We start from the raw sequence: 8748 nt of genomic DNA, 5'->3' as shown, positions 1-8748 counted from the left end.
ACCCAACTGTGGGGCTGTGATTTTCTACCAGTAGTTCTCAACTGGGGCAATTTGCCAATGTCAGGAGACAATTTTGGTTGTCACAGAGGCCAGGGACATTGCCAGGTCTCACCACCAAAGAGTAATGAGGGGAGGTATCTAAAAGGACCCACCCAACTGTGGGGTTGTGATTTTCTACCAGTAGTTCTCAACTGGGGCAATTTGCCAATGTCAGGAGACAATTTTGGTTGTCACAGAGGCCAGGGACATTGTTCAACACTCTACCAGGCACAGGACATCCCCCTACAACAAAGAATTATCCATTCCAAAACACCAGTAATACCCGTGCTGAGAAACCCTGCACTAAACAGATGCCCACAAGAAAGCAATTTGTGAACAATGCAGAACAAAGCTTACCATGGGACAAAGGAGAAACATGGCCCTCAGAAGTCACTAAATTCAAAGTCAAACAATTTTTTTTTAATGCCAAACAGAAAAATAAACAAAATAAAATCTCATGCCCTGGTGCTGGTCTCCAAGTCCAGTCATCAGCCTCCTGACTTGCTGGAGCGGGTCAGAGATGGGGTCCACACCACTCCAGCCTGTGCGGGCTGCCCGACAGGTCACTTGCCTGGGAGCACAGGTGCCTGGTCTGATACATGAACTAATCCCAGTGTCTAGCATACAATAAGCTGAGAGCAGGTCCCCCATACAGACAGGCAACTGTCTCAGTCCTTCCCCACCTGCCTCTGCTCCCTGCAGTCTGGATCATGAAATGAAGGGATGTCTCAGAAGATGAGCCTCCCAAGCAACCTAGAACTCCACTTCCAGGAGTGGGGCAGTGTGCAGCTGCGGTCTCCAAGGGGTGGGTGCCCACACCTCAGTGTGAGGGACGCACACTCAGCAAAGAAAGTAAATCCAAGCACATATTGAGCCACTTTTTGGTATCAGCCTCTCTAGATACATCAGCCTCTCTAGATACATGTCTTATGTAAGTTTTATAGTGCACATGATAAACAAGTATGTAACATTCTCTACTAATATATAAAATGCATGAATAATATTTATATACGTAAATGTGTGGCTAAAATGTGTCAATATATTCACATATATTGGGATAAAGGGAGGATATGCTCAAAAAAAAAATTTTTTTTTCTCACTATTGGAGGTGCTCCATTAACAGCTGTTGGCTCTGGAATGAATTTGGAGGAGGTGTTCTATTTACCCCAATGCTTTTAAAAAATGTTTAAATCAAAGGTTTCTGCCCTCCCAAAATTTGGCTTGGAATGGAGAGCTGGTTCCCTCTTTTCTTTAAGGAAATTTTTAACTTGAAGGAGTTGTTCAGGTCATTCAAAATTTCAGCACCTGCCCTCCCAGGTCATGTCTCGCACAGTCCCAGGCCTCCCTCTACTTTGCTGGGAGGTTCCATCCCGCATTGTAGTGACAGTGACCCCCTGGCCCCAGGGTAGACAGGAACATGCATTAAAGTTGCTGTTTCATAGCCAAAGCTGGAAAGGAGTATTTTGTTCCTTACGGCTCTCTCCTTTCCTTTCCCACATTCCCAGAAGGCTGCAGGGACTGTCTGCCAGGGCTGGCTGGCAACTCAATGCAGGAGAAAATAAAAATAAAGAATTGCTCATATCTAATTAAAGAAACACTGCAAGAGTAAATAAGAAATTAATTTAAATGATTACATCGGGGAGGGGATGAGAGTGGAAGTGAGCCACCTCTGTGAATACCTTTATAGTATGGTTTGGACTTTTGAATCCTGTATATTTAATACCAATTCAAAAATCATATTTAACCGTTTTTAAAAAGAGGTTAGCAATTCAGATTTCCAAACTTCTGTCCCTTCCGAACTTTATTTGTAAGCTCTGAATTTTCTAATGACTTTTTCCTTAATGAATGTGTGGCATCTTCACTAAACCCCATACTGGCTGTGTCATATACTTCCTATACTTAATATGTTTTTCACATATTTCCTGTGAAATTTACACAGCTGATGTGCACCCTATTTCTTTAAAAAGGCTCCACCTTCCCTTTAAACTTTCCTGAAGCCAACAATAGCTGGGTTTCAGTGAACCTTGTTTTGTTCCTGGGCTTACCTGAGAAATGCTTTTATTCTACCAGGAAGCTTTTGAATGAATCAATCACCTGATCCCTCACGGGTATCCATAGGCTCTGGGAGGTCAATGTTCCTGTTTTCTTCCACTGCCATCATCCCTTCACAAGCCTTTTTAAGTGCTGGGCTGGCTCATTAGGAGAGAGGATCATATATCCTAGGTGTGTAAGACCCCCTTTCAGGACATGGTCACCTGTGAAGGGGTTTTTGGTCAGTGATCAACCTCCAGGAATTTGAAGCCTTGACTTGCTACCAAAAACCTTAGATCATGGGGCCCTAACTCCCTGATTGGGGGAGGGTCAACCCTTGGAATTTATGGCACACCTAACTATGTCAGGCAGGCTGGCATGCTTCTACTGTGCCCACATAACTGGAATCAAAACCCTTTCCAAGTTTGCAGGGGCTGACCCTTGGCCCGCTGTCTCTGGAGGTGATGTGAGGCAAATGGAAAACAGAGTCCTTGGCAGTAAGCAGAGAGGGGACTTCATGCAGGAAGAGATACAACAACAGCCTGTGCATGAGGGACTTTTCCTTTCCCATAGAACTTGAGGGACATGCGGTGCCATCAGAGTACACTTTAGTGTCAGTGTTTTCCCCGAGCAACAACATAAACTGTTTTCATTAAAAGCACGGGCCATCCCTATATAGGATCCGAACCCGCAGCGGGAGCTCAGCCCGGCAACATGTTGTTTTGCGTTGAGTATTATTAAACTACTGTAGAAGAGCTCTTCACTTGGCAGGGTACATACTATTAACTAGCTCGTTTGCTTGGGGAATTTTATGGGATCTTAAATGGTAATAGGAAAGGAACTTGAAGGGTAAGATAAATGAATATAGTTACAATTCTTTTGTTATAATATTTACAATCTAAAATTGACCTGAACCCCTTAACTTGCATCTGGAGAGAAGACCAATGCTCTCACTGATATCTCGGTAAATACTCAGAGGTAACATTCATTCCTATGCTCATTGTGGTTGTCTCCTTATGGTTCAGCCACACCACAGCCAGGAGGTGATTACAACTGGCCTCGACTGCTCATGGTGGTCCCATGTCCCCCATGTCAGGGCTGAATTCAAGAACTCAAGCCTGAGTCAATGCAGGTGGCATCAGTTCAGTGAGGGACCCACTGGGCGATGGGCACGGGAGGAGGTTTGCTGAGAGGGCCTCTGGGAAGATTGCTCTGCTCTTTAAAGAAAACCACAGAAGGAAATGCTTCTTGTTCCCCAGGATGTTTCGTGCCTGGAGGTGAGGCTTGGGACAGTGTATCCATCTCACAGTGAGGCAAATCCAAGAGAATCATGGGAAACGGGGCTGGAGTCATAGAATTTAGTCCACACCAAAGTCTGACCCACCTGTAGACTTACGGTTAGGCAAGTCAATACATAAGCCACTCATTTGAGGCTGTGTAAGTTGAGCTTTCTGTTATGTGTGGCCAAGAGCATCCTGATGCAGGAACCTCTGCTTCGTACTCATGTTCCCCCTGAAGCCTTGAACTCATTCATGTCCCACCATCGGCGGCTATCCTCAACAGACCCATGCAGGACAGGCATAGATACCCTGCTCCCAGCACCTTTCACCCCAATCAAATGCGTGAGCTCACTGGACTTCAGGCTTGGACCTACCTGTGCAGGTAGAGTGCGATGCGATCAGCAAATGTCCGCAAGGCAAGGTCTTACCACTTGTATTAATCTGTTTTGTATTACTATAACAGAAATACCTCAGACTGGGTAATTTATAAAGAACAGACGTTTATTTGGCTCACGATTCTGGGACAGCTGCATCTGGCATGGGCCTCAGGCTGCTTCTACTCATGGTGGCAGGTAGCTGGCAGGTACAAGCAGATCACATGGCAAGAGGAAGCAAGAGAGGGGAGAGAGGAGGTGCCAGGGTCTTTTCAATAACCAGCTCTCGCAGGAATGAATAGAGCGAGAACTCACTCTTCTCCCAGCGAGATTATTAATCCATTCATGAGGGATCCGCCCCCATGACTCAATGAGTTCCCAACACTGCCACATTCAGGATCAAATTTTCACATGAGTTTTGGCAGGGACAACACATCTAAACTCCATCACCATTCTTTTTCTAGGAAGTTCTTCAGCTACATTTGCCTCCACTCCCACCACATTACCCAACTTCCTACCCACCCCTGCTCTATGTTGTTAGAATAGTGGTCACCTCTGGGGTGTGGGGAGAGGGGTTGTAATCAGGGAGGAAACACCAGAACTTCTAAGTTACTGGAAAGGTCCTATTTCTTAATTTGGACAGTAGGTACATGGATGTTAGTTTTACTACTCATTAACCTGTATCCATATATTTTATACCTTCTTATAACTGAAGTGTATCTCACAATAAAAAAAAAATAATGCAAGAGCAGCTGGGGGATGAGGAAGGGAAAAATGGGTAGCTGCTCTCCTTAAAACAAACACAGCAAACAGTGTGGTTTGTTGGAGTCTCACTGCTCTGCCTACTCAAAAACATTATATGTCTCCCCTCTACCTGCAGAATAAAATCCAAAGTCCCCAGCCTCAGGCCTCCTGTTGCCCAACACACCTGCCTTGCTAGACCTTCATCTTCCATGATTGGTGCTTTTTCTGAAACTCCTCCACTCACCCCAGCCATCAGCCCCTCCACATTGCAGACCCCACCCAGGATGGGCCAGGGCAGAGGGTCATGTTCTCCCTGCCCACCGCCCTGTTCCCTGCCGTGGATGGGATATCGCTGCACATCTGCATTTCCATTCACAGCCAACCACACCCACTGCCCACAGCACATGCGGTGGGCAGCACCCAGCACCCAAAGCCAGGCAGGCCCCACTTCTAAGTCTCTCTCTCCCTGCTGGGAACCAACCTGGAGGCTGTAGGTTTGAGAATCCCTTCTGGTTGCCTAGGGACCTAAACTCGCATTCACAGCCAGCCAGCCAGCCATGGCCAGAGTAGGGTACGAGGGATTGAGAACAGAGAAAGATCCAAGGCCAGTGTCCCGCCAGCATGCTGTCACCCTAGTGACTGCCTCTAACTCACAGGTCTTGCAGCTGAGACAGATTTTTGATTTGACAGATGGTCAATGAGTTTGGGGTCACATCAAGGAGCCTTACCTATTGGGAGTGTGCTATATTGTTCCATTTCTGTTGCTTATAACAAAATATTTGGAACTGGGTGGTTCATAAGAAAACAAAACTTGCTTGCTTACAGTTTCAGAGGCTAGGAAGCTCAAAGTCCAGGGAACACATCTGATGACGGTCTTGGTGTTGGCGACAGTGACCAGGGGTCTCACATTGCAAGATGGTGGGAGCAGAGAAAGAACCAAGAGAGAAAGACAGACTATCCTCTCTCTTCTTTTAAAGCCCTCAGAACCACACCCCTGACCACCATTTTTAATCCATTCACTACTAGACGGTCCTACAGTCCAATCACCTCTTCAAGGCTCCACCTTTCGGTTACCATAATAGGATTTCCCACCCTCTTAACAGTCCCAGTGGGGGCCAAGTTTCTAATACATAAATCTTGGGGACACAATCAAGCTTCAGTGAATTTTGGGAGGACGTAATTCAATCCACTACAGGAATCATGTTTTACTGTGAGTCCCACAACTGCTCTTGAGCCCCCAGAACACTTTTTTTCATCTATAATAATTATCTCAGCAACAGACATTTGCAACAGATCCTGTGGGCCTCTGGGCTATCATCCAAGACACCGCTTTTTTGCCATCCGAATATTTGGGAAGCTGGTGAGTCATCAGCAGGTTCCTTGGTGAACATGGACTCAGAGCACAGACAGGCATTTATCATGGATCATGAGAGAAGTCTGAAAACACAGCACTGGGCTCAGCAACACCCACTGTGCTAAGATGCTTGGATCTGCCACTGTCTGACCTCCCTTTTTTTTTTTTTTCCCTAGACTCCATGCTGGTCACGTTGTCTTCCTTCAACTGTTTGAAATATTATTGACTAAACCACAGCCTCCTCTTAAGTTCAGTGGGTTCCCTGAGACTGCCTCTTAAGCCCTGAGTTATACTGGTCTGGAGAAGGAAGCGAACCCATCTCTGACAGCGCATCTCCTCTCCTACGTGACTGTTTCACCAGTGTAGACCTCCCTGAATGCACGATCACCTCCAGCATCCGGGGAACTTGCAGTAACCACCTTACACAGACTTAAATAATGAGTGCTCTCGATGAACACTTTTAATGAAAAGAAAAACTATTTTCAAAGAAAGAATTGGGCAGGCAGAGGAGTTGATTGAATATGAAGGTCAGGCAAGAAGGGGGCACTGAAGGTGGTAGAGAATCTGGGTCCCCACACACCGGAATTTTGGTGATCTCCACTCCTGGACATGGTGCTGGGGTGGAGAGGCTGATTTTGTCCTGAGGTGGGGAAATTTACAGGAGTGGGGAAGGACTGCAGGACAGTTGTCACTTTTGCCATCTGGAATCCAGTCATTCTTCCGGTAAGTCAGAAAAGTTTCTCCAAAGAACTCAGAGTTGATGAGACGAACTCAAACGTGGCAGGATGCACTGCTGCAACCATGTCCCCACCATGCAGGGCCTGAGGAAGATGTGCAGGTGGAGGCACCAGGATGAGAGATGGAGAGGGACCAGGAGCAGAGGTGGCAAGGGAGCCCCGAAGAAAGGCACATTGGCCCCGTCCCACACTTCTCTGTTACGTGAGCCAAACATATTCCCCATTCTGCTTTAAAAAAGAAAATTAAGAGAAATTAAAATGGTGCCTGCCACCACTGTAGAAACAGTTTGGTGATTCCTCAAAAATGTAAACATGGAATTATCAAATGATCCAGCAATTCCATTTCTGGGTATATACCCAAAAGAATTGAAAGCGGGACTTGAACCAGTATTTGCACGTCAATGTTCATAGCAGCATTATTCACAATAGCCAAAAGGTGGGAACGACTCAAGTGTCTGCTAACAGCTGAATGGACTGGCCTGTCCAGTTAGCTCAGTTGGTTAGAGCACAGCCAAGGTCACAGGTTCAGATCCCCATACCAGCCAGCCATGAAAAAACAAGAAAAAAAGAATGGTATTTCCCAGTGATCAGAATGCAAGAGGAGGATGCCATATTAACAGTTGAATGGCTAGACAAAATGTAGGTACATGCAAGGGAATATTATTTAGCCATAAAGAGGAATGAAGTTCTGACACATTATGCTGACACATTACATGCTACAATACGCATGGCGCTGAGAACATTATGCTAAGTGAGATAAGCCAAACACAGAACAAATATTGTATGATTCCACTTATATGAGGTACTTAAAATAATCAAATTCACAGAGACAGAAAGTAGAATAGGGGTTACTAGGGGATGGGGGAACAAGAGAGAAATTATTTAATGGGTACAGCGTTTACGTTGGGGATGATGAAAAAGTTTTAGGTACAGGCAGTGCTAACGGTCACAAAACACTACAAACATATTTTATGCCACTTAATTGTACACTTACAAATGGTTAAAATGATAAGTATCATTATGTATATTTTACCTGAATTTTTTTTTTCTTCCCTTTTTTGTCTCTTTTTTCGTGTCCGGCAACGGATCGCAACCCTCAGTGTCGCGCCCGTACCAGACCGGGACCAGCAATGGGATCGCAACCCTCGGTGTCACGCCCACACCTCACTCAGCCAGTGAGCGGGAACCAGTCTGAATGTGGGATCCGAACCCTCGGCGGGAGCGCCGCCGCACTCCCAAGTAGCGCACTGTAGCAGTGCGCCACCGGGCCGGCCCTTACCTCAATTTTTTTAAGAAACGGAATTTTATTCTCTCACATTTCTGTAAGTTAGAAGTCTAAAATCAAGGCTTTAGGGGTAAAAAGAAAAGAAAAGAGGATCAAAGAGTTTAGTTTTTTTAGTGAAGTTTATACAACCTACTCTGATAAACCAAACACCTTAAATCCCGTTGGAGTAAGGTGGGTTATAAATACACACATATATACTTCCTCTAAGGTCCATAATAATGTAAGATGTACTATTGCTCTTTCAAGCTTGTGGGCAGATGTGTGGCTGTTAAGGACTGATGTGTCCCTTGCCCCAGGCAGCTGACCCATCAGAGACCCTGAGGAAATGGTCAGTCGAGCCTGTGCCATGCCTCCCCCTCCTCCTCCTTCACTATTGTGCCAGGTACACAGAACAACAGCTCAGGCATTTGTCATTCTCCTCAGAGACTGCTGGGGCCATTCCCATCAGTCCTTACATCCCCTTGGAGAACGCCTTAGGACAGGAATCAGAAGATGTGATAATTAGACCATTCTGATGACAGGAATGTCTAAGACCAGTGACTTTCAGATTTTAGTGTGAATTGAAATTATCTGAGATTTTGTAAGTGCATATTTCTGGCACCATGCCCCCAAATTTCAATTCAATAAATCTAGATTAGGCCCAAGAATCTGGATGTTTAGCAGGTGTCCCCAGTAAATCAGATGTACATAGTCATCAGATCCAATGTAATATACCCTGCTGGAGACACCAATTTCCTGGTGGGCAGAGAAAAAAAAAAAAACCCTGCTGGGTCAAAAGCTATTAGTTCAGTTTTCCAAAGTTGTATCATAACATCACTTTCAACAGCACTGACACCGTGGTCACTATAGTGGTGGAAATCTCACAGTGATGTCAACAACTCTGGCAAATGGCCCTGTAAAAAAA

The sequence above is a fragment of the Galeopterus variegatus genome, unplaced genomic scaffold (genome assembly GCF_000696425.1).
Source record: "Galeopterus variegatus unplaced genomic scaffold, G_variegatus-3.0.2 Scaffold398, whole genome shotgun sequence".
NCBI lineage: Eukaryota > Metazoa > Chordata > Mammalia > Dermoptera > Cynocephalidae > Galeopterus > Galeopterus variegatus.
The sequence above is the reverse complement of the archived record's forward strand: the minus strand, read 5'-3'. Positions refer to the sequence as shown.